This window comes from Miscanthus floridulus, chromosome 1, assembly GCF_019320115.1.
Source record: "Miscanthus floridulus cultivar M001 chromosome 1, ASM1932011v1, whole genome shotgun sequence".
Classification (NCBI taxonomy): Eukaryota; Viridiplantae; Streptophyta; class Magnoliopsida; order Poales; family Poaceae; genus Miscanthus; species Miscanthus floridulus.
Window position 1 is genome coordinate 91,766,528 of NC_089580.1, and position 26,304 is coordinate 91,792,831.

The 26,304-nt window shown below is 49.5% G+C and overlaps 1 pseudogene; it reads left to right on the forward strand.

The window, feature by feature from the left end:
- The first annotated feature begins 4,429 nt into the window (after positions 1 to 4,429).
- LOC136489556 (GDSL esterase/lipase At1g28590-like) lies at positions 4,430 to 25,048 on the forward strand (annotated as a pseudogene).
- Positions 25,049 to 26,304: the final 1,256 nt, after the last annotated feature.

Consider the following 26,304-nt stretch of genomic DNA (forward strand, 5'->3'; position numbering starts at 1 on the left):
CGACGTATGGCGTTATCTAGTCGGCGTTGACAGCGAGCATCTAACGGGCGGTGAGTTGTTGGTGAAGGCGACCTCAGAGGTGGTTCCGACATTGGATCTGCTGCCGCGGGGGCTAGTGTAGCCAGCGATGAATCGTCGTCGTGGACCGGCATGGATCTCCACGAGATTGATGATGAGAATGCGTTGTTGATTTGAGGTCCACCTGGCTCGCCATGGATCAAGCGCACACCCCTAACTAGCGCGCCAACTGTTGACAAAAGATGCTCGGCAGTCCACCGAGGGGTATCCCACGATGGTAGATTTGTTATTGAGGTGAGCGAGATGGTAATACAAGCACCAAGACACAAGATTTAGACAGGTTCGGCCGTTAGTATGACGTAATACCTACATCCTGTGTTCTGATGTATTGCATTGAGATGTATCGATCGGTCCACTAGGGGACCCCTGCCTCTCCTTATATACTCTAGAGGGGTAGGGTTACAAGGAAAATATCCTATTTGGTACTATACAATAGCTTGCGGTGCACGTCGAGCAGCGCCGTGCACGCCTTGATCTTGTGGGCTGGGCCACCTCTGATGGTGCGGCCCATGTCTTGTCTTGTGGATACCGAGGGCCATACCCCCACTACCAGCTACATGTTCAACTGCTCGGACAAGCTCAAGATGGTGTTGCTCAGCGGATACAAGGTGCTCTAGGACTAGCTGTTCAACACTTAGCAAACTTGTTAGACCTTTAATGGTGTTGTCATTCAATTCACCGAAACCCCCTAAAGGGCTAGATGCACTTATAGATTGACACTGGAGAGAGCATGTCTGGTTGGGATTTCTCATCATTCTCCCCTCTTGAGAAGGAGTCATGCTCAATTCTAACTCTTCTAGGCGAGTGAATTGTGCTAGGCTAGGAATGCATAGTGTTATGATAAGATCACAATCTTCTTCTTCCACCACAGCAAGATCTTTGAATCTGTAATCAAATAACTAAGGGTAGTAGTCTTGTATATGGAAACCAAAAGGATTTGGAATCAAGTTTATCTTTCACCTTGAGTGGATGCCAAGAATTAAGAGAGAATGTTTATGTCCTTAGGATAGTCTTATCAACAGTAGAAAATAATAAACTAACTAGCATAATGTGCATCATAGGTTTTTGTTTTGTGCTCTACCTACCCAAACCTACAGAGTTTTACAGCCAAGCCAATCGTATCAACTAGACTGCTAAATTAGAAAAGGTAATGATGACACAAAAAAAGCACAATGTGGATACTTAAATACCATAAATAAAGACCAAATTAAGAGAGGGGATACTCTCAAAGACAAGGATGTGTCTTATGGTAGCGGTTGCCAAACCATAACCTTTAGTCTATGATGAAGCTAACCAAAGGTATACTTCTAGTCACCAAGCCTTTCTATAGTCACAATATGTGCTTGCTACAAAGGTGTAAGGGCCGAATGGCCCAAGAGAAGTTGAATTGGGCTTAAAGAATTAAAGCAACAACCCTTAACCTATGCAATTTCTAAACCCATAAACACCATGGCTCTTAAGTTCTTCTAAGCTAATGATGATAAAAAAAGACAAGCTAATGAGTCCTTAGGGACAACAAGCCAATTATGTCCTTAGAAAAGATCACATTAAGATCAAGTTTTTAAGAGCAATAATGAAACATATACTAAGCACATACTAGCAAGAGTTCTAGTTGTCACTCAAAGTAACTTGCAAACAACGAAAGTATGACTAGTATGAAAGAGCAAGGCAAGCAGACAACCAGATTTTCTCTTGTAGTCTCAGTTGTTGCCACAACTCTCTAATCCACGTTGGAGCACCTAAGTCACAAATACTTGGTTACGGTCCTCTTGACTAGTGAATACACATTTGCTAATTCGACATGGTGGGTTTCAATACCCTATAAAAGCTTCTTGGAGCCTTGCTCCTCACAACAGCTCCACCAAGAAAGGTCACTAAGTCATACACTGGACCTGTCTTGGTGTTGGCGAACACCAAGAGTAACAAATCTTCAAGTTTCTCCTTAGAAGAACCCAAGCAATTCAAAAAACCAAAGCACTCTGGGCTAACACACAAAGCAAGAGCTGCAAAGAAACCAAACTCGGAGCTGTGCCAAACTGGCCCTTAGTTAGATCCATCGAAATCATATAAAGCTAATTGTTAGCAACAAACTATTAACTCTTTGATCTAAGTAGACCCAAAATGATATTTTTTTTGGATAGGAATAGAGAATCTAGCTGGTTATGTGGACCTAGACCCTAATTCCATTTTAGCGTTCATTCGCTCGAAACGAACGAATTTGGCTTTTCGACATGAGGTAGGCCATCCACTCACGTATTAGCCATCCGCAAACTGCTCGGAACAAACACATAGGGCTAACTTTTCTTTTTGGTAATTCTCCTACGCGGGCGTTCAGCTTGTTTCCTTCTCGTCGGACGTTTTTTAAATTGGACCACAACCCATATAGCCTATCAACGGCCCAACAGTCTCCACCAAATATGCTTTTTTCCCACGCCGCTGCTCCTCTCCCTAAAGCGGATGCTCGTATCTACTCGTCTAGGAGGCTCTGGTCACCATAGCGGCCTTATCCAACGCGCCATCTGACCTGCGCATCTGACTCCACCACGCCACTCGCTCGCCGCTCACCTACTCCAGCGTGGGGTCACTCACCACGGGCAGCGTTGCCGCCTCTACTACAGGGGCGCCTCGCCACGGGGGACCACACACGTGTACCAACTCGACGGAACAGCGTAGCCACTCGCCTGGGCCGCGCAGTCACTTGCCCGCTGGCTTCTCTGCCCCAAGCTCCATGCCGGCGTCGAGCTCCGCGTCGACGAGCCTCTATTTCGTCCAAGCAGCAAGTAGATGTTGCGCTTGAAAGCATATGTTTCAAGTGTTTCAGATGTTTTAGAGGTATGTTGCAAGTGTTTCATATGGATGTTGCAAAAGTAAATCAGGATTTTGCATATGTTGCGATGGTTGTACACGTATGTTGCAAGGTTCTGTTCCTAATGTTTCATCTGTTTTTTAGACGTATGTTGCAAGCATGTTTATTTGGATGTTGCATATGTTTTCACACATATGTTGCAAGTGTTTTATCTAGACTTTGTGTATGTTTGCAATGTTTTTCAAGTGTTTCTGCAATATGTTTTAAGTGTTTTATCTTTCTTTTTTGTATGTTGCAAGTGTTGCATCTGAATACTTTAAAAATAGATTGCGCGTTGTACATGGGATGCGCATGGAAAGGGGAGCAGACACGCGCGGTCCCTGCGCGGGCGCGTGGCGTGGGCGACGTTCAACGGTGCGGCCCCCGCATGGCCGTGAGACGCAGGCACGGGCAAGCAACGTCCGGCCAGCGGGGCCCATGCGTGGACGCGGGAAAACTGATTGTAGCCATCGACGTCCAAACGCGGGCGTCCATCCGGACTTCGAGGCGCTAGCAGTGCTGTTTTCTTTTTCTTATTATTATTTGACATTACGTGCATGATCCGCTCACATATTAGCATATTATATGTTTTATGCTTTTCTATTATTTTAGTTTTTATTATTTTTATTTTTCATAGTAACCTATCAAATTTTCTTGTATATACTTTTAACATATTTTTGATTTAGAAGTTTGTCTAGAATAAGTTACATAAAAATGTTAGATAATAAAACTTATGCATATAAGTTATGTTATTCGTGAAATTTATTATATAAAAAACTATATCAGAAAACTTATTATAAAAAGTGTGGTGACAAATTTGTTTCACATAGTGTTATACATAAAAGTTATGTTTTACATATAATTTTACATTTTTTATAAAATTGTGCTGATATGTTATGTTTCGCAAAATATTATAGATAAAGCTTTTTTGCATAACTTACAACTTTTTATAAAAATATGGTGATAAGTTTTGTCCGCACAAAGTTACAACTTAAAAAAAGTCGCTAAATTTTTTTTTTCAAAAAAAAAGTCGTGAAGCATATAGGATTGTGGTTCTTTTTTCGAAAGATCATAGATTGTCGTTCTCTGATTTACGCGTATAACTTTATAATTTTTAAAAAAACTATGAAATTTTTTTAAAAAGAAAAGTTCACAGTAGCTATGGATTGACTGCTCGATTCTAGCTCAGTGGTTGTTGGCTAATTGGTCTGATCTGATCGACCCAGACCGTATCTCCTGTACTAGTGTCGCCCATGCCCATGGGCTTTCATCAAGGCCGAAATGCTTTTCTGTTGTTCCTTTCTTCAAAACACCCAAACACACGATCAAATATGGCAGATCAACATCAACTGCGCTGCTTCTAGAACTGCAAGAACCAATCACAAGTGACAACACATGCATCCCTGCCCCAGCTACTGTTATAAATAGTCCTCTCCTGTCCCTCCAAATGAACCACACCGCACGGCTCAGGTCGACCACACCTGAAAAGCAAAGCAAGCGAATTGAAATGACATCAGGTTCGTCGAGTCTCCTCGTGGCCGTGGCGGCGCCTCTGCACGCCGCCGCAGCCGGCAAGGGTGACCCCCTGACGCCCTACGACCGTGTATTCAGCTTTGGCGACTCGCTCACCGACACCGGGAACGCGCTGCACCTCTCAGCAACCGCCGGCGGGCCCGCGAGCCGGCCACCGTACGGCGAGACGTTCTTCCGTCGCCCTACCGGCCGCGCGTCCAACGGCCGCCTCGTCATCGACTTCCTCGGTGAGCACCACCAACCGACCGGCCGGCCACCACACACACGTCCCACACCGTTTATTTCCATGTGATGTGATGTGACGGACCAAAGTAACTGTGACGTGTCCGTGTGCCGCAGTCGAGGCGCTGGGCGTACCGCACCCGACGCCGTACCTCGCTGGGAAGACGGCGGCGGATTTCCGGCGCGGCGTGAATTTTTCGCGTTCGGCGGGGCGACGGCGCTTGACCTGCACTTCTTTGAGAGCAGGGGATTGGGGTCGTTCGTGCCGGTTTCGCTTAGGAACCAGACCGTCTGGTTCAACGACGTTTTACGACTTCTTGGCGCAGAGCAGAGGAAGAGCATGGCCACCTCCCTCTTCCTCGTCGGATCGATCGGAGTCAACGACTACTTCATCGGCCTCAACGAGAACCGCACCGTCGGCGAGGTGCAGACCTTCGTGCCTCACGTCGTCACCCGTTCGGTCATCACCGTAAGTTCCTTCTTCATTCTCGCCTCCTACTCTGCTCAAGGTCGCTTTCTCTTCCGACACGCGCGGTGAAAATCGAAGTCACCAGCAGCGGTCACACGTTTGTTTGGCATGGCATGCGTGGCATACATTTTTACACGTGCCGACCGACGTGCGGTACAGGACCTGATCGCCGCCGGAGCAAGCACGGTGGTGGTCCCGGGGATGATACCGCTAGGCTGCGAGCCGCAGCTGCTCACGCTCTACAGAGGCAGCGTCGACGCCGCCGGGTACGACCCGGAGTCCGGCTGCAACACGCGTCTCAACGGCCTCGCTGAGCTGCACAACCGCGAGCTGCGCCACGTGCTCGGCAGCATCCGGCGAGCCCACCCCGGCACGACCATCGTCTACGCGGACCTCTACCTGATAGAAACAGTGGATCACCTAGACGATCTAACGGATACAACTTTATATACGGGGTAAAACTTTTTAGAACATGATCTAGACAGAAATGAAGGAAGGTGAGATGTCACCGACCATCCGTAGACTTAGAGGAAGAGTTCGACGTAGCTATGACGAAAGTGATGCGGTCTGGGTCGGCGGTGCCGCGGTGACGGTGTTGAGGTCAGTCGCAGTGCAGTGATGGCGCAAAGATGACGGTGAAGACGGCAGTGGAGCTTTCCGTCGCTGGCTGCGTCCCTCACTAGATCGGATTGGGTTTGTCGGTGGGTGTGGCGGTTCATGGTAAACCTCGTACTGAGAGCCGCTGGCCTCCACCTCTCTTTATAGCGCAGTGCGACGGGGACCACCAACCATATAGGGTTGGGCGCCCCCGATCGGGGCGCGAGGTCAAGGCCTAACTCGGCCGTTAGGCCGAGCTGGAGAGATCAACACTAACAATATGTCCCTTGATCTCATCTTATTACTTAAACTTAACTTACTTTATATCTTTCCCATTCCATCACAGATCAGTGCATAGAGCATGCATTATCGTCACGGTCAGTGCCATTAAATTAACAGCTACAATGCACCTCTCTGTTTTGAAACAAATTTTCAACTAGACCCTTATTATCTAGGAATCATAGGCTTTCCCTTAAACCCATGCTGGCTAAATATTCTCTGAACACGTTGGGTGGTAAGCTTTTTGTAAGTGGATCCACGAGCATCTTTTCTGTAGTTATGTACTCAAGACTAATTATATGATCCTGGACTTTATCTTTCATAACATAATACTTTATGTCAATGTGTTTGGCAGCACCACTTGACTTATTGTTGTGAGCAAAACATACTGCTGGATTATTATCGTAGTATAACTTGAGTGGCTTATGTATGTCGTCTACCACTTTCAACCCGAGCATGAACTTCTTCAGCCAATTCACCTGCCATGTGGCCTCACAACACGCTACAAACTCAGTATACAACGTAGATGATGTAGTGACGGCTTGCTTAGAGCTTTTCCATGATATAGCTCCTCCTATGAGAGTAAATATATATCCTAATGTGGAATTTCTATCATCTCCTGCATAATCTGAATCTAAATACCCCTTTATGTGTAGGGAATTGGATCTTCTGTATGTTAGCATGAGGCTTTTTGTGCCTTGCAAGTAACGCAAAACTTTCTTTACTAGTCTTCAGTATTCTATTTTTGGATTACTCTGATATCTGCCGAGTAGCCGGTAACAAACGCTAAGTCAGGGCATGTACACACTTGAGCATACTTTAAACTTCTGATAACTGAAGCATATGGAACCGCTTTCATTTGATCGATCTTATATTGGTTCCCGGGACATTGGAATTCCCCAAATCTATCGCCCTTGACTATGGGAGCAGGTGAAGGCTTACAATTTTGCATACTGTATTTCTTTAGAACCTTTTCTAAGTATGCCTTTTATGATAATCCTAAAACCCCCTTTCTTCTATCTCGGCGAATCTCTATTCCCAAAACGGACGAAGCTTTACCGAGATCCTTCATATCAAAAATCGAGGACAAGAACTTCTTCGTTTCTAGTAGTAGATTAACATCACTATTAGCGAGTAAGATGTCATCCATATACAAGATTAGGAAATATATTTCCCATTCTTCAACTTTGCATAAACGCAATTGTCCTCTACATTTTCTTGAAACCCAAACTTCCTTATTGTACTATCAAACTTTAAATACCACTATCTTAATGCTTGTTTTAATCCGTAAATTGATTTCTTCAGGTGGCATCCCATACGTTCTTTTTCTTCCACAATAAAACCTTTTGGTTGTGCCATGTAAATATTTTCCTCCAAATTTCCGTTTAGGAACGCCGTCTTTACATCCATCTGATGTAATTCTAAATTGTAATGTGCTACAAGCGCCATTATAATTCTAAAAGAATCCTTAAATGAGACTGAAGAAAATATCTCATTATAATCTATGCTCTCTTTGCGTAAAGCCTTTCGCCACAAGTCGTGTTTTAAATCTTTCTACATTCCCTTTGGAGTCATATTTAGTTTTGTAGACCCATTTACAGCCTATTGTCTTGGCTCTTTTAGGAATTGTTTCTAAGTCCCAAACACCGTTGGTATTCATTGATCTTATTTCATCTTGCATGGCTTCAAGTCACTTTGTTGAGTGAGCGCTTCTCATGGCTTCTTCAAATGAGGTGGGATCACCCTCTATTTGAGATTCTTCACATTCATAGACTTCGTAGTCATCAGAAATGGCTGGTTTCCTGACTCTTTGAGACCTTCTAGGGGTCTCGTTAGTTGACGCTTGTTCTATATGAGGCTGTTGTTGCTCTTCCTCATATGTGACAATGGGTTCTACAGGATCCTAAAGGATAGGTTCCTCATGTTCATTCATTGTCACCATGGGAGAACTAACAAGTGTTGTTACTACAGTATCTTGCACTGTTGGTGTCGGTGTTTCAAGTTACCACCGATGAGTAAATTTCTAATATTGCGTGTCTGGCTCAGATGGTGTGCTTAGAGGACACGAGGTTTATACTGGTTCGGACAAAATGTCCCTACTTCCAGTTCATCGTTGTTGCTCGTGTTACTAGCACAGAAAGTTTGTAGTAGAGGTTATAAACGGGCGAGAGAGGGACAGGTCCCAAGTCTCTGGTAGAAAGAATAAACGGGTGCTGAGAGCTCGATTGCTGCTCAGCCATGCGCTTGTGTGTTTGTTATCTCGTGGTTCGATGGGTTCGTTCGGGTCTGGCTTGAATCGATCGATTGTCTATGGCTTCATGATCCCATTGCCCGATGCCTCTCATGGGATACCCTACTTTCCCTTTTATAGTCCAAGGGAAAGCATGGGTTACAGCGGAGGAAGAGAGGAGAATGAGAGAGAAGAAGTCCTTCAGGATCGTCGGGTCCTTCTTCTCCTTCATGGGGGTCCCGCTGACCCTATAGATGTCAACAGGGATAGCTCTGCATCGTGGCCCTATCCGTCACTGACGCCATGAGCAGGCATCGTCTGCTGGTCATGGCGCTCCATTCCATCCAGGTAGACGTCATGGTGAACTGACACGCCTGTCAGTGTTCGTATGATGGTTAGACAGAACAGCATCGGTACGCCCAACGCTGTTCTTGATGTGAATCCTCTAGTATGGCCCATCGTGGCCGTGGGTTACATCGATGCGTGTCAGTCTCCTTCTTGGTCTCAGAGTTTTGACCCAGGCCCATACGCCTAGACTTGGAGTGGTTGGCAGCGGTATGGGACTCTGTCGGTCGAGACAGAGCCCGCACCCAAGGGGTCGGGCGAGGTAGAGTGCAAACCCAAGGGTCAGACGAGGCAAAGTCCGTGGCCTTAGGGTCGGGCGAGGTGGAGTCCATGGCCTTGGGGTCATGCAAGGCGGAGCCCTCTTCTAGAGGTCGGGCGAGACGAAGCATAAACCCAAGTGTCGGGCGAGATAGAGCCCGCTCTAGAGGTCGGGCGAGGCGGAGCCCGTGACATTGGGGTCAGACAAGGCAGAGCCCGTGGCCTCAGGGTCGGGCGAGGCAGAGCCCATGGCATCGATGTCGGGCGAGGTGGAGCCTACCCTAGAGGATGGGTGAGGCAGAGCACGCGGCCTCAGGGTCAGGCAAGGCAGAGCCCGCTCCTAGAGGTCGGGCAAGGCAGAGCCCGCGATCTAGGGGTCAGGCAAGGTGGAGCCCGTGGCCTCGAGGTCAGGTGAGGCAGAGCCCACTCCCCCAAGGTCGGGTGAGGCAGAGCCCATGGCCTCAAGGTCGAGTGAGGTGGAGCATGTGCGCCTAGGAGTCGATTAGAGCTGTAGTCGCGTTCTTGATTGCTCGGATGAATCAATGTTGATGACCACTAGCCCCTCATCTTCGGGTACCCTAGTATTGGTCCCCGACAGTATCCCCCGAGCCTACGGAAGAGTAGAATACTCCTTCGGAGGTTTCGCAGAACGGGAGGACTCTAAGGGCATTGGCTTTCTTTTGTCACCCACGGCGTGACCTGGGGACAATGATTCCCTTTCGTCGAGATCGAACCCTTCGGGGGTATAGTCATGAGATTTGGTGGGTCAGAAAAGGACATTTCCTGATTTTGACCCCTACGGGGGTCTGTCGTTCTGCGACTGTGCGTTCGGTCTCCGTGCAAGCCCAACTTTCCTTGAGCCCCTCGCCCATAGCAAGGGTCTGGTCGAGGATTGGCTTGTCCTTGCGATTGTCTTCCCTCAAGCATTTTTTTCTGATAAAAATAGAGGGACCGAGCCATGCCATGATTTTCCTTTATGCATGAATCATGGTGCTTAGTGAGCTGTTAATGGGCTAGTCCGAGCGTGGCCCTGGCATCCCATTCATGGGGATCCGGCCTAGGTTAGCAGGTGACCGACTCTAGATACTCAGCGGTCAATCCATATAGTTCTCGGGTCCGTTCGACTAGTCCTAAGGGCTCTCTGCCTTTCTTCGAGGAAAAACCACAGCGCTCGTGCGCTTGGGTATTGGCCGCTAGCGGGCCCATCCCTTTCCACCCCTCACTCTAAAGGTGCCCGGAGTGGTTGTCGAACCCATCAGCAGGACAACCTTCAAACTCTTGGGCCTAGATAGGCTGTAGGAGCGTTTTTAGCTCCGTATCCCTTTTACCTGTGATGGGCTGTGGTCTGTTTAGGAAGGCGAAATGTCCGGCGAGTTTTCTGAGGGAACGGACATAGGTTGCGTGTGGATGCCCCATGGCGAGGCATGGTGGTAGATCATGGCAGGCACGAAGATCTCGACGGACGGTTCATTTCCTCGCACCCGTCGCCCCTATAAAACCAAAAGGGTGGGGCCCCTAGGGTTTCATATGCACGCCTGCATCCTTGCCTCCATAGTCACGACTACCACCGCCAATCGCTTAGGTTTCCTGCCTCCGCATCTCCACCGCCGTTGAGCTCGCATCCAGCCACCCCCATCTCTAATGGATCCGTGGTGTCATTCCAACATCACCTTCCAACGCATGGAGGGCCTTCTCCGTCGTGGTCTTCTCCGCGCGTGGACCTCGACCGAGGAGTGGCTGCTGCCCGGCGAGGAGGATTTGTCGTCGTCGCCCGATGGCTATGTGGTGTCGTTTGCCCACTTCCATGAGCGTGGGTTCGTGACCCCCGCCCACAAATTCTTCGGGGGCTACTACACTACTACAAGATCGAGCTGCAGCATCTCAATCCCAATAGGATCCAGCACATGGCGGCGTTCATCATGCTATGCGAGGGATTCCTGGGGATCAGCCCCCACATCGACTTGTGGAGACACTTCTTCGCTGTCATCCTCCAGAAGAAGAGGGAGAAAAGGGCAGGCAGGAGCTACACTTGCCGATGGGGTGCGCTGGCATCCAACTTTAGAACAATCAGGTTGATGAGTACCCGTCCAAGCGGCTTTCGACGTCCAACAAGAGGTGGCACTCATAGTGGTTCTACCTCAAGAACGACGCCACTGCCCCTCTGTTAGAGTTCACCAGGTGCCTGATCCAAGAGGCCCCAGAGCAGTGGAGGAAGTGGGGCCTCCAAGATAAGGACAAGAAGAACATCCGAGACCAGATCGTTGCCATCCACATCTTGAAGGAGAATGGCCTAAAGGGGTTGGGCATCATCAGGGCTTACCACGCAAGGAGGGTGGCACCATTGATGATGCATGCGCTCCAGCTATATGCGATAGCGCCCAAGGCGTCGTTCGACGGAACGGCGCTCGCCGAGGAGATGCTCCCCAACTCTGAGATTACACAACACATCAAGGAGGCGATGGAGCCTCTGTAGGACGATGCGGGTGTCACCCTTGACTTCATTTACCCGGTGTCGAGGCATCCTCTGATGCGGTTGGAGCCAGGCCACGTCATCTTCATAAGTTTCCCTTTCTCTTGCCTTCTCTTCAATTGATTTCATGGACCCTCGATACTAACTTTGAGAGGGGCGGGACTAGCCAAGGGACCTCATCCTCATCGATCACCCGTCACTATTGTCGAGGGATTTGGCTATGATGACGGTGAATCGCGCCAAGGGTGAGCGGCTGAGGAAGGCTAAGGAGGACAAGAATAGGAAGAAGAAGTGGAAACTACAGGCGTGGGAACTAGGGGAGGACATTGACAGCAATGATGATGATGATGATGGTGACGACGACGAGGTAGCCGACAATATCAAGTGGGACAACCTGGAGAACAAGGATGCGCTGACAGATATTGGCTCATCATTGCAGGTGTCAAGACCCTTCCCAATCCATGGAGGGGAGGGTATGTCTAGGGAGTCGGTGGAGGCAGGCCGTACCGTCAGCCTACCCCAGGAGCCAACAGAGGCGGGCAGCTCTGCCGTCGCGCCTGAGGTGCCAGCGGAGACGAGCGGCTCCACCATCATGCCCCAAGAGCCAAGGGGAGAGAGGCCCTCTGCCCAGGAGTAGGGGGCAGGCTTGAAACAGCCTCATTCTGACGAGGTGGAGCGACGGTCGGGGGATTGCCCCCCAAACGCATCTGCCGCCTGATGGCGCTGAGGTGGGTTATCACTTCCTCTGTTTTTTCCTTTTTAGTCAGATTTCATCGTGACTTATGCTTTTCATCTCTTGCAGCATCGGCAGGTAGCGTAATCCTTTAGCGCTGGCGCCAAAGAAGAGCATCGCCCTCCAATCAAGACGGCAGCCGTCGGCTGGTGTTGCACCCATTTTGGGCGGGAGCAGCGCTAGTGTGACCACATCGTCTACCGATCCGACGCCGCTCATGGTGGTGCCTGTGCCCTTGGTGGGATGGGTGGACACAGGGGCTCGAGGGGTGCCTTTGGAGGTCCTAGAGCAGCCAGTGATGGCCGTGATACCGCTACTGACAGTGGGGTGGACAGGGCTGTCAGTCGTGCTCGTGGCACCGACCGTGTCGGGCGTGACGCTGTCGGTCATGAACCCACCAATGCAAGTGGAGGTGGCAACGACCGTGACAGATGGGTCATAGCTGGGCGCAACCGAAGTGGCGCCTAAGGCACCGGCGTGACCCGTGCCATCGGCGGCCCAAGCGATGGCGCCTGGCATGGGCTGAATGGAGGGGAGCGTGGCCAAGGGGTCCCTAGGAGTCATGGTGCTGGGCGAGAGGTTGGCGTCCGCACCGCTGACCCCTATCATAGCCGAAGGGGGCGTCTCGGTGGGATGTCATGGCGAGAGGGGTCGGCGGCGCTTGGAGCCAGTGGGGAGTCATCCCTAGCCCTGATGTCAGCGGACAGCGGCTCGCCCATGCGTTGTGAGCCCCTGCTCTAGTGGGTGGATCCGTAGGATCTAGCGTCAGCGCTTTTCACCCTTGACAACACCATAGAGAGCATGGAGCGTGAGAGCCTCGACATAGGGATCGCATCTGTTCTTGAGTCCCTAAACCACGCCATGGGCGCATTACATAATGTTGTTGTTCCCTCCGGTCGGGTATTGTTTGTTCCTGTCTCTTGCCTTTATCTTCCTTTATATACTTTTTGTATCCTAACCATCGTGTTTCTGCAGTCCCTTATAGCTCATAGCCAGGGGAAGTCTGAGTTCCTTTGTCAATAGAAGGAAGCCTGGGACTGCCTCATCGAGGAGGCGCGGCTATGCGGGGAGGTGCCAACTCAGCTTGTTGCCGCCCAGTAGAGGGTGGCTGAGCTGACTACCCTCACCGAGGAGGCGGTCGATCTTTAGTCGCGGGTGGCCGAGGACTGTCGGGATGCTAACGAGGCCGAGAAGGCATTCGAGGCCTTGTCGGCGAGGTCATGGAAGGATGAAGAAGAAGCCGCCAGGGTTAGGAAGGAGCGAGATGAGCTGCTCTAGAGGGACGCCAAGACCCACCAGCGGATCCTTGACCTTCTAAGTGAGGTCAAGAAGGAAAGGGATTTGAAGCTGGGGGTCGAGGAGAAGCTCACGGCCCTAGAGAAGAGGGTGAGCCTAGATGCCATGGCGGTCGCTTGGCTACACAAGGAACGGGATTAACTGATCCAAACCACAGAGAGGCTTCGTTCGAAACACGGCGCAGCTTGCGAGGAGCGCGACTAGGCTTTTCGAGAGCGTGATCAAGCCTACCAAGAGCGTGACGACACACAACAGAAGGTCGGCTCCCTCTAGGCTAAGCTTGAAAGTACAATGACCCAGAAGCTGGAGGCCGAGAGCGTTTCTACTGGGCTGGCTGAGGATCTCGCCGAGGCAAGGAGGAATCTTTAGACGGAGAGCGATGAGCTCGGTATCCTGAGCGCCGCCCTTGGAGTGGTCTGCGATGACCTTAAGGAGGTGCGGTCAGAGGGGACCAGCTCGCTCGTGGCTCATGCCATCAAGATCATGGCTCTAGTGCGCTAGCTCGAGAGAAATGCCCTTCGTGCTGGGGTCAATCAAACCTTCGTGATTGCTTGTTCTCATTATGGGGATAGCATCGATCTGGAGGCGATGAGCCATGGCTATGTGTCCGTCTATGAAGTCCATGAGCTAGAGAAGATGGAGACGGTGGTGGCTACCCTTTCGTAGGACCTGGCGGATAGGATAGAAGACATAGTTCTCCCTCGGAGGGGCTAGTTAGTTAGATAGGTCGGATGATCATTTTTGTAATAATTGGACAAGTTATGACCCCTATATTTTGTTCGAACAATCTGTTCTTTTATTTTGGTGTGAACAACTTTGTTTTTTCTCCCTTTTTATGTGTGAAAAGGGGTTAATGCATTCTGACCCATCCATCTTAACAACCGTAGAGTTCGAGGTGTAGGCGGGAAACTTTGATCACGCTGGTAAGCAAGAGTGCCGTAGCTGCTAGGGCGTAGGTTTCTTACAGTCCGACCAGCCTTACTCAGTCGTTTGTTTCTGCAAACCTTGCCACTTGGTTTTTTAACATGAGGAAGGGGTTGGGCACGGTGACTGTTTTAGAAAGGGTGTATATATACTCTTATTAGCCCCCGAGTGAGACCCGACCCCTTATCGTTGCTGGTGTCAGGTGTCACCAAAGACTGAGGAGAGGATAGCAAAACTAGTAGGAGAAAGTGTCTCCTATTTTAGAAATGTTATTCTTAGTTTTCGCACGTACCCCCTCCCTAGGATCTGAGCCATCATTTTGCGTCCACGCATTCAGTCTCCTTGCAAGTCCAACTTTCCTTGAGCCCACATGCGTAGCGGGGGTCCGGTCGACGGTCGGCTCGTCTTTGTGATCATTGCCCCGTCTGCAATTTTCGCAACCAGAGGGGTTGAGCTAACATCACTTGCCTCGATGGCTCAAGTGATGCACTTGTTGAGCTCGCTAACAGGCATGTCTAAGTGGAATTCGGGTCCATCGTTCATGATAGGCTCGGCATAGCCTTTGGGTGGCATTCCACTACTCCTTAACCCACCTCCCGGCAGATGCCCGAGTCATTCTAGAGAGCGACTTAGGTGGCCCGCTGGCCTCCCTCGATGGAGATTCTATGGGCTCGGCTCAAGGTTAGGATCGAACAACAAGGTTGAGATGACCCTGTTCACTTCTAAGCGGGTTGGGCGAAGGCCACTGGGGCTCATCTGCGTTTTCTCCACTGGCTTTGTTCGACGCGAGGTGGCCTCGAGCCCTTCATGGGCCGACCTTCAAACATCAGTTAGTTGGATTCCTGAGTTAGGGTAGGGTGGCTTGAGCCCCCAGGCCCCGTTGGGCTCGGTAGGGGTTTGCTGTGTTTCATGCATCACCCCATCCGTGGTTTCTATAATCAAAGGGGCTTAGCTAATGACACTTGCCTCGATGGCTTAAGTGTCACGCTCAGCGAGCTCACTAATGGGCATGTCTGAGTAGAATCTGGGTCCATCATTCATGATTGGGTTGGCATAGCCCTCATGTGGCATTCCACTACTCCTTAACCCGCCTCCCGATAGATGCCCGAGTCGTTCTGGAGACCGACTCTACTGGCCTCTCCTCGATGGAGATTTTGTGGGCTTGGCTCGAGGTTAGGATCGAACGAGAAGGTTGAGATGACCCTGTTCGCTTCTAAGTGGAGTTGGGCAAGGCCACTAGGGCTCATTTGCATTTTCTACCCAGGGTCTTTTTGATGTGAGGTGGCTTCGAGCCCTTCGTAGGCTGGCCTTCGAACCTCGATCGATCGCCGCTCATGTCGAATGAGATGACTACCGCTTCGTGATGCGATGCAAAGCGTTGTGATGCAATAATTGTATATGCAATGCTTGGATGTATGAGATGAATGTATGAATTCAAGCATGAGAATGGATGAATGTATGAATGCATTCATGAGAATGGATGAATGAATGCTCATGCACGGAAAAAAGTAAAGTGGGGGTTGGTAAAGTTACCTTGATGGCTCGAGTGACGAGTTCGGGGAGCTCTTAGCGGATATGTCCATGTGGAGTCTGGGTCCATCATTCATGACAGAGTTGGCGTAACCTGCATGGGGCATCCACTGCTCCTTACCCATCTCTCGGCAGCGGCCCGAGCCGTCCAATTGACTTAGGCGACCGGTCGGCCTCTCCTCGATGGAGATTCTGTAGGTGGGCCCCTCCAAACCCTTCCTGGGAAGGCGGAGGCTAAAGCTCAAGGTGCGGGCAACAAACTCTGATCATGCTGGTGAGCAAAAATGCCATAGCCGCCAAGGCATAGGTTTCTTGCAGTCCAACCAGTTTTACTCAGCGTTTGTGTCCATACACCTTGCTGTTAGGTTTTATCATGAGAAAGGGGTCAGGCATAGAGAATGTCTACCGAATAGATACTCCTACCAGCCCCCGAGTGAGGCCCAACCCCTTGCCGTTGCTGGGGTCAGGGGCTCGATAGCAAAATTGATAAGACAAAATGTGCGTAAATTAAGAGTGACCCTTCTCTCGGTAGTGGCTCGAACCATCCGATCGACTTGGGTGACCCGCTGGCATAGGACTTACCTCGATGGCCCAAGTGACAGGTTTGGAGAGCTCTTACCGAATATGTTTGAGTGAAATCCGGGTCCATCATTCGTGATGGAGTCAGCATAACCCACATGGGGCATCCTACTGCTCCTTACCCATCTCTCGATAGCGGCCAAGTCATCCAATCGACTTGTGTGACCTGCTGACATATGACTTACCTATGGAGATAGAGGATGAGATCATCCCCCTAAGAAATTAGTTACTCAGATACGCCAGGCGGTGAACTTGTATTAAGTGGACAAGCTCTTAAATTTTGTTCTGGCCTAATAGATTTTTAGCCCTTCTCCCACTTTTCGTATAAAAAGGTTAGTGCGTTCCTACCCCTTCCGTCGTTAAGGCCGTAAAGCCCGGGGTGTGGGTGAACAAACTCTGATCACGCTAGTGAGCAAAGGCGTCATAGCCGCTGGGGCATAGGTTTCTCGCAATCTAACCAGTTTTACTCAGCGTTTGTTTCTGCAATCTAACCTACTCTTTCCTTAGTTAAGGCTAAAAAGCTCGAGGTACAGGTGAACAAACTCTGATCATGCTGGTGAGCAAAGGCATTGTAGCCGCTGGCGCGTAGGTTTCTCGTAGTCTGACCAGTTTTACTTAGAGTTTGTTTTTGCACACCTCTGCTTCCATGCCTCAATGTGAGGGAGGGTCAGATGTAGAGAATGTCTATAGGATAGATATGCTCTTATTAGCCCCCGAGTGAGGCCCGACCCCCTACAGTTGCTAGGGTCGGGTGTCACTAAAGATCGAGGATTCGATAGCAAAACTAATAAGAGAAAGTGTGCATATATTAAGGGTAAAAGTGATGTAGCTGCTCAATGTTCTAGGCATTGACGAAGACTATGCCGTCGATGGTCTTGAGCTTTGTAGGCGCCTGGTAAGAGCACCTCCGCAACAACGTATGGTCCCTCCCACAACAGAGAGAACTTGTTGCGGTTCTTGTTGCTCTAGACGAGGCGGAGCACTAGGTCCCCGATGTTGAAGGCCCCACCCTACACTCGACGGCTGTGGTACTGGCGCAACGCTTGCTGGTACTTGGCTAAGCAGAGGAGGGTGACATCACGTGCTTCATCTAGCTAATCTCCTTCCTATGCTTGTTGGAGCCTCCAGACAAGAACCGCTTTAAGAGGTCGCAGTCCTCGTATAGGTGCTCAACGATGAAGGCATGGTTCGGGCATGGCCCTTTGAGCAGCTTCTTGAAGTGGTTTGAGGTACCCTCGGCGGGCTTCCAACCCTTCTTACGGTCGGCGGTGGCCATGAGCGAGCTGTCACGTCGCTGCTTGTTCTTCTTCTTGTTGGGATGGTTGATGGCGCCGCTGCTTGTTCTTCTTCTTGTTGGGACGGTTGGTGGCGCCTTCGCCGGCGTCCTCATCCCACTTTGCCTTGCCTTTGAGGATGTGTCGACCAAAGGCCTAAGGTCCCGGCAAGTCAAGGCTTGGGCTTCGGTCCTCGCCGCTATCATAGCATCCGCCATGATGTGGGTGGTAACCATAGCTAGCCCCCTCCCTCGCATCACTGCAGGTATGCCTGCGGGCGTCGAGGGTGTCACGTGCTTCATGGTGGAGGCCGAGACACTCATGCACCGAAACTATGGTGCGTGGCCCACCACCTTGTTGCGCCTAGTGGACCGACACGTCCTCATTGGGTTGCTCTAAGGGGCGTTGTGCCTGTAGGCGTCGAGGGTATCATGTGCATTGTGGTGGAGGCCAAGACGCTCATGCACCGAAACCACGGTGCGTGTCCTGTCGCCCTGCTGCGCCTGGTGGACCGACATGTCCTCTTAGGTTACTCAAAGGGCGTGTGCTGGTAGGTGTTGAGCTCGCGTCATTGGAACAGTGAGCTCTTGGCCTGTTGTGCCGCCGCACGTTTGAGTAGTGTGCGAATCTCATGATGGACCTGATGATCCTCGGGCATCATGGGTCCCAAAAGCTCCGAGAGCAAGGCCGCTGCGGCGGCGATGTTCTAGCTTGCCTGGGTGAAGTGTGGGAGGGCTTCATAGTCATCTAGTGCATGTCGAGGGCCATGGCATGCACACGCCTGTCGTCTTCGTGGTGCTCGATCTCTACGCGTTCCTGCTCGAGATGGAGCCGTGCTTCCTCGAGCTCTTGGTGTTGGGCCTTCAACTGCTCCACCCACAGGTGAGGTGGGGCCCCTACATCCCCTTGGACCTCATCGCCGAGGTCATTTGTTGGGGTAGCCTCCCCCTTGTGTATGCTTTTGACGTGTCCCTCAGGGGTACCTACCATGAAACATTCATGAGAGGGGTGATGGCTCCCCCTGCTGGAGTCAAAGTTGGAGGGCGACTCCGATTCTCCTACGAGGAGGTCATGGAAAGATTCCACGACATGTTCAGTCATCCTCACAAACTCATCGTCTGTTGGGGATGGGGGTATGCGCTACATCACAAGGTGGCCTACGGTCTCTACGGTGTTGTAGAGACCGGATGGAAGCGCTATTAGGGCGCTTCGAATGAGGTATTCCGAGGAGAGTGGCTCTCCTCCAGCAAGCTATGTCATGACATTGGCAAACAAGAAGGTGACGTGGCGTAGGTCCTCCCATGATGGTCAGGGTCCTAGGAAGGCACCAAGCTAGCGCTCTAGCCTCTCGTAGTCGAAGCTGAGGAACTAGTCGCTCCCGGGGGTGCGGGCCTCCAATGCGTGCAACTATAGCTCCTCAAGCGCCAGGCGATCGCGTCGAGGACGGTGAAGTGGAGAGGTTGGATGGTGGCGGGAGCCTACGCCAACTCTCCCTCCATCGTGACAATGAAGTCTAGGTCCCCGAAGCGCACGTGCATGCCCAAGACCCAGCTGATGTTGTGACTAGCCATCTGAGGCTTGGTATGGATGTCGAGACATGCAAAAGGCCCCTACCTGGTGCATCAACTGTTGGTGTTACGAGTTACCATCGAAGAGTAAATTTCTAATATTGCGCGTCTAGCTCAGATGGTGTGCTTAGAGGACACGAGGTTTATACTAGTTCGGGCAGAATGTCCCTACGTCCAGTTCATCGCTGCTACTCATGTTACTAGCACTAAAAGTTAATAGTAGGGGTTACAAATGGAAGAGAGAGGGACATGTCCCAAGTCTCTGGTGGAAAGAATGAACGGGTGTTGAGAGCTCGATTGCTGCTCAGTTGTGCGCTTGTGTGTTTGTTATATCGTGGTTCGATGGGTTCGTTCAAGTCGGGCTTGAATCGATCAGTTGTCTATGGCTTCATGATCCCATTGCTCGATGCCTCTCATGGGATGCCCTGCTTTCCCTTTTACAGTCCAAGGGAAAGCACGAGTTACAACGGAGGAAGAGAGAGAGAAGAAGTCATTCAGGATCGCCGAGTCCTTCTTCTCCTTCATGCTTGTCCCGCTGACCCTATAGATGTCAACAGGGATAGCTCCGCATCGTGGCCTTGTCCATCACTAGCTCCATGCGCAAGCGTCGTCTGCCGGTCATGGCATTCCACTCCATCCTAGCGGACGTTGTGGTGAACTGACCCACCTATCAGTGTTCATATGAGGGTTAGGCAGAACAGCACCGATATGCTCGACGTTGTTCTTGATGTGAATCCTCTGGTATGGCCCATCATGGCCGCGGGTTACATCGAGGCATGCCAGTCACCTCCCTGGTGTTAGAGTTTTGACCCAGGCCCATACGCCTAGACCTAGAGTGGTTGGTGGTGGTATGAGACTCTATCGGGCGAGACAGAGCATGCACCCGAGGGGTCAGGCAAGGCAGAGCGCAAACCCAAGGGTTCAGGAGAGGCGAAGCCTGTGGCCTTGGGTTCAGGCGAGGTGGAGTCCGTGGCCTCAGGGTCGGGCAAGGCGGAGCCCTCTTCCAAAGGTCGGGCAAGACAGAGCGCAAACCCAAGGGTCGGGCGAAGCAGAGCCCGCTCCTAGATGTCGGGCGAGGTGGAGCTCGCGACCTTGGGGTCGGGCGAGGCAGAGCTCGTGGCCTCGGGGTCAGGCGAGGCAGAGCCCATGGTCTTGGTGTCGGGCGAGGCAAAGCCCGCCCCCAGAGGTCGGGCAAGGCAGAGCCCCTGGCCTCGAGGTCGGGCGATGCTGAGCCTGCCCCAGAGGCCGGGTGAGGTGGAGCATGTGCGTCTAGGGGTAGTTGGAGCTATAGTCATGCTCTTGACTGCTCGAATGAATCAATGTTGATGAACACTAACCCCTCTTATTCGGGTACCCAAGTATTCGTCCCTGACGGTTGGCGTAGCAACAACAGGTAGCGTGAAGAATGGCTCCTGAACCATCGGAGTAGGCACATGTACCTGCTTCTCCTCTAGGTTAATTTCTCCCACTTCCTTGCTTTCCCTGACCATATCATCCTTCAAGAACATAGCGTGTCTCGTTTCTACAAACTTCATATGTCTGTCAGGACAATAGAAGCGATAACCTTTTGATTTTTTTGGATAGCCAATGAAATGGCAACTGACTGTCTTAGAATCTAGCTTCCCTATGTTTGGGTTAAAGACATTAGCCTCAGCTAGACAGTCCCACACATGTAAATAGTTAAGTGAGGGTTCCATTCTTGTCCACAACTCATATGGTGTTTTAGGCACCGACTTGCTTGGCATTCGATTAAGAATATGAATGGTGGTTTTTAATGCCTCCATCCATAAACTTATCGGTAGAGTAGAGTAACTTATCATACTTCTCACCATATCCATTAAGATACGGTTGCATCTTTCAGCTACTCCATTCTACTGAGGCTCGCCTAGTGTAGAGTACTGGGCAACTATGTCATTTTCCTGTAAGAACCTTGCAAAAGGTCCAGGGACTTGGCCATATGGGGTGTGTCGACCGTAGTACTCCCCCCCCCCCACGGTCGGATCTTACTATCTTAATCTTTAAATTGTGCTGATTTTCTACTTTAGCTTTAAACATCTTAAATTTATCCAATGCTTCTGATCTTTTCTTAATTGGATAAATATAGCCATAACAAGAATAATCATCTATGAATATTATAAATGAATCATAACCATCCACACTCTTCACAGGAAAAGGACCATAGATGTCTGTGTGAATTATTTCTAAAATTCCTGTGCTTTATTTCGTATCTTTCTTTATTTTCTTAACATACTTTCCTTTTTTATGCAATCAATGCATTGTTCTAAATCTGAAAATTCTAATGGCGGAAGAATTGATTTCTTAATCAATCGCTCTATTCTCCCCCTCGAAATATGGCCTAAGCGACACTGCCATAATTTTGATGATACATCATGAACTCTCTTCCGCTTATTTCTTGCATTCATAGACAAGGAGGCATTCTCATTCTCAATGCCCACAACATTTACATTCTCAGAAAGTGATAACAAATAAAGCTTGTCTTGTCAGAAGGTAAGACTAACACACTTATTATCCATCATCGTCTAGACATGAAACACTTATCAAATTTCTACGCAAAGAGGGTACATAAAGGACATCTAAAAGTTGAAGTATAAAACCATCATCTAATTCTAGAGAGAGATCTCCAATAGCTTCAACTTTAGCTTCAACTCCATTTGTCACTTTAATTCTTCTTTCTCCTCTTTGTAGGGTTCTCCTCGTATGCAATCCCTGTAATGAATTTGCAACATGAATAGATGCACCTGAGTCAATCCACCAAGTAGATTTTAAATAACTTAAATACAAAGACTCATCTATGAATATAATAATGTCATCACCTCTCTTCAAAAGGCTCTTCAGGAAATCTAGACTGTCCTCCTGGTAATGTCCATGCTTCTTGCACCATTTGCATTGATTCTTGTCAACTTGGACATTGTTGTTCTTCTGATGGTGATCATTCTGAGGCGCTTTTCCCTTGAGGTTTGGCATTCTTGTTAAAGTTCTTTTTATAGTCCTTCACATGGTTAGCAGAGTCACCATGTGAGCTTTTAAGCCTCTCCTCTACTTGAACACACATGGCAATGAGCTTCTCAATGTCCCATTTATCGGGCTGCATGTTGTAATTAACAACAAAAGTTTCATACTCTTTAGGCAAAGAAGCAAAAATCAAATGAATCAGGAACTCATCTTTGAGCCTCAAATCCATTGGCTTAAGCTTGGATGTCGTGTTGCTCATCTTCAATATGTGCTCTCTTATCCCTCCACCAGAGTATCTCTCATTGAATAATTTCTTGATCAGGGTGCTTGCATAAGCCTTTGAAGAGCCAGTAAAGTGACTCTCCACTTTCTTGAGATACTCGGTGGCGGTGTCACAATCTGAGATTGATCCCCTTATTGCATCTAAAATAGTAGACTTAGCCACCATTGAGCACTTGCGATTCAAAATGTCTCACTTCTTATGATCAAGATCGTATTTCATTCTCACTTCTGCATGATCTCACTACCGAGCAGTGAAATTAGCATCAGTTTCATTCTCTGCCCTCACCGGGTTCACTGGCTCAGTAGGACACGGAGAGGTAAGTACTAGGTCATTCTCGGACAGCGCAAGTGCCAACTCATACTTCTCTCGCCATACGCGATAGTTGCCCCTTTCAAGAGGTGGAATGTGCGAGATGAATGCCATAGGGTTGAGTCCTTAAAACATCATCAGAGAAAGTGAAAAAACATGACATAATAATTGCATGCCGTAATTTAACGTTGGTCAAAATTAAAACATACAATATGCTTCTATATTAATTCTACATCACCGTTGGGCAAAAATAGAACTAATACAAGAAAAAACTCATGAATAATAAAAAAAATTATAATATTGCTATTATCAACGTTGGTAAAAAAAATAACAATATCATAATTTACTGAATACTATAACTACTCTTCAAAATTAAATCCTCCTGTTGGTTCGAATTTAATTAGAAGATAATAAACATCAACTTTGCAGCGAAAACATGAAAAAAATAATCATAAAAAGATATTATCAGAAGCATTTCATTAGTACTTATCTACTCTCTGAACAAATTTTTCCGTTGGTTCAAATTTGAGCAAAGATTAAAACAACTAAACACAATAAAATTCATCAAAATTGCTTCTGAAAATTATAAAACTTAAAATAAAACATAAAACTCAAATCTATTGTGCATTTGGCCCAGCTCGAAAAACAGCCTGCGGCCAGTCGCTCACGTGCGCCGTGCTTGGCACGCGACCCAGCCGCGCGCGCGCCTCCACGCGCCCAGGCCGCAACCTGGGCCTGGGCCAGGAAACCTCTTCACCGCCTCGGCCAAAAGCTGCTCAATCAACGCCGATCGTCTGATCCGATGGTTGTTCGCACGTCTCGGTGTAACAAAAACCCGCCGCGGCCTTCCCTCCCCTAACCCTAGCTTCATTCTCCTCCTCCCCTTTCTCTCTCAGCACCGCACCCGTGTGAAAGAACGATGGCGGTGGCGCGACGGCCGTCCGTGAGGGCCAGAGAAAGAGTCGGCACCGCCGTGGGCCCTCTCGCCGACGCGCGCGCTCCCCAGAGGGAGAGCACGCCACCGTCGAGCGGCCCCGTGTCGGCGCCCTAAACCCGCAACCGTGCGTCGGCGTCTCGGCGACGAGCGGCGGCTCAGGCCTCGCCTTCCCGCGTGACGGCGGTGGCCCGCACGTCAATGAGGAGTCATCAAGCGGCGGCTCGAGGGCAGGTAAGTCCCCTGTCTACTTCTCATCTCAAGTTAGGGTTAGGGTTAGGGTTTCAATCCGAATCGAAATTCGTTCATCTCCTTCTACTTTCTACCCCGATCTAGATCTACACACTGGATAAGGCTCAACTGATACCAATGATAGAAATAGTGGATCACCTAGACATAGATCTAGCAAGTACAACCTTACATATGGGATAAAACTTCCTAGAACATGATCTAGATAGAGAAAGAGAAGAAGGGAGGTGAGACGTCACCGACCATCTGCGGGCTTGGAGGAAGAGCTCGATGTAACCATGGCGAAAGTGATGCGGTCTGGGTCGACGGTGTCGCGGTGACGGTGTGGAGGTCAGTCGCAGTGCAGTGGTGGCGCAGAGGCGGCGTTGAAGACGGCAGTGGAGCTTCTCGTCGCTGGCTGTGCCCCTCACTGATCGGATTGGGTTTGTCGGTGGGTGTGGCGGCTCACGGTGAAGCTCGTACTGAGAGCCGTCGGCCTCCACCTCTCTTTATAACGTAGTGCGATGGGGACCCACCAACTATGTAGGGTTGGACGCCTCCAATCAAGATGCGAGGTCAAGGCCCAACTCGGCCGTTGGACCGAGAGATCAACACTAACACTACCGAGCAGTCACCGACATCATCGTGTCGCCCCTAGAATACGGTGCGCACGCATTGCACACACGCAGCCGCCGCACACACTGATCGATTCCATTCTTGTTCCTGATCGATTCTTGCATTGATTTCTTCCTCTCATGCAATGCAGGGTTCGGGCACAGGCCGCTGGACGCGTGCTGCGGCGGCGGCACGTACAACTACAACGACGCTGCGTTCTGCGGCGCGGCGGGGGTGGCGGCGTGCGCGGACCCGTCTGACTACGTCTCCTAGGATGGGGTGCACTACACGGAGGCCGCCAATAGGCTCATCGCCTGCAGCGTGCTCCAGGGCTCTCACTCTCACGGCGCCAATGCCATGACACTGTCCAATTCATCGGCCACAACAGAGGATTGGCTTCACAGGATCGGCTGCGTCTAGCTAGCCTTCTGTATCGCGATAGACTAGACGACGATAGATATTTCAGTCATGGCTAGTTTTTTCTCTTTCCGAGGAGATATTTCAGTTCTTTATATAGAAAGGGGAGTATTTGCAATCAATTTCTGATGATGTGGTAGGGTATATAGGAGGGCATGATTTATATATAAAATTTAGAATAGAATACGCAAGGGCGAAGCTACGTGAAGGCATTGGGGTCGGCCGACACCGACGACTTTGCCGTAGCCTGTTATAACCAGCAATTTTTCACCACGTTGGACCCCAGTAGAAAATATGTTGGACCCCAGCGAGTTGGCAGCCCAGCAGTTTGGCCCGTCTTCTGCTTCCTAGACCAAGAACGTAATCCCATCTTCTACTTCCTAGACTTAGAACGTGATTACATTACGTGAATGTAAATTGCAACTAGATATTGTACAGGCAGCAGCCCAGAAGGCCAAACATTTGCCTCCAGCCTCCGCTACAGCCTGGAGCCCTAGATTGAGTAGTCGTCATTTCATCTTCTGATCTCCATTGTTCTAGCATTTGGCAAGCGGCGTCGGTGCCCAGCGCCCAGCGGCCGCTCGTTCTCTGTCTCGTGTCTCAAAGACGCTAGGCGCAAATCACAGTGATGACTTGCTGGTGGCTGGCGGCGATAAACTCACTGCCCATCTTCTGTCTACATGTCCAGGTACCCCAAATACCCTATTCTGCAATTGCTAATTAAAATAATCTAGTCTGAAATATGAGGTCTTAAGGCTTTCCACAAAAGAGCGTGCTCTTTCGTTCCGACGAAATGTCAGGTACCTATCTACTTTAGTATAGCTTGCATAGTTGCATTTCAATAATCACTAGTGACTTTTAATAGTAGGCTACTTGCACATTAGTAATTTAGTATCTATCTTCTTTAATTTTTATTATGTGACTAATTTCATAGGTAATCAAAGCACGTTAGAAAGATTCTTTAATAGAAAATTACCCGCAACAGGTGATAATGCGAATAATGATGAAGATACTTCAACATGAATAGTCACTAAATATGATTGCCTAGAGTATAGTGAAAACGTGGATAGGTGTTTTTGTTTATATTGTTACTTGTTCAGATATTACAATAAGGGACAAGGTGGGAATGATGCATTTGTAGGTAGATGGTTGGAATATCTGATAGGCTTAGAGACAATGTAGGCAACAAGGGTAATAGTTTTCATAACGGCTACAAAAAGATGCGACAAATTGTTGAAGCCCGGGCAATCGATTAGTGTATTATATTGTTGCAGCCTATAAGCTATTTATATGAGTAGTTGAGTACCGACTCTAA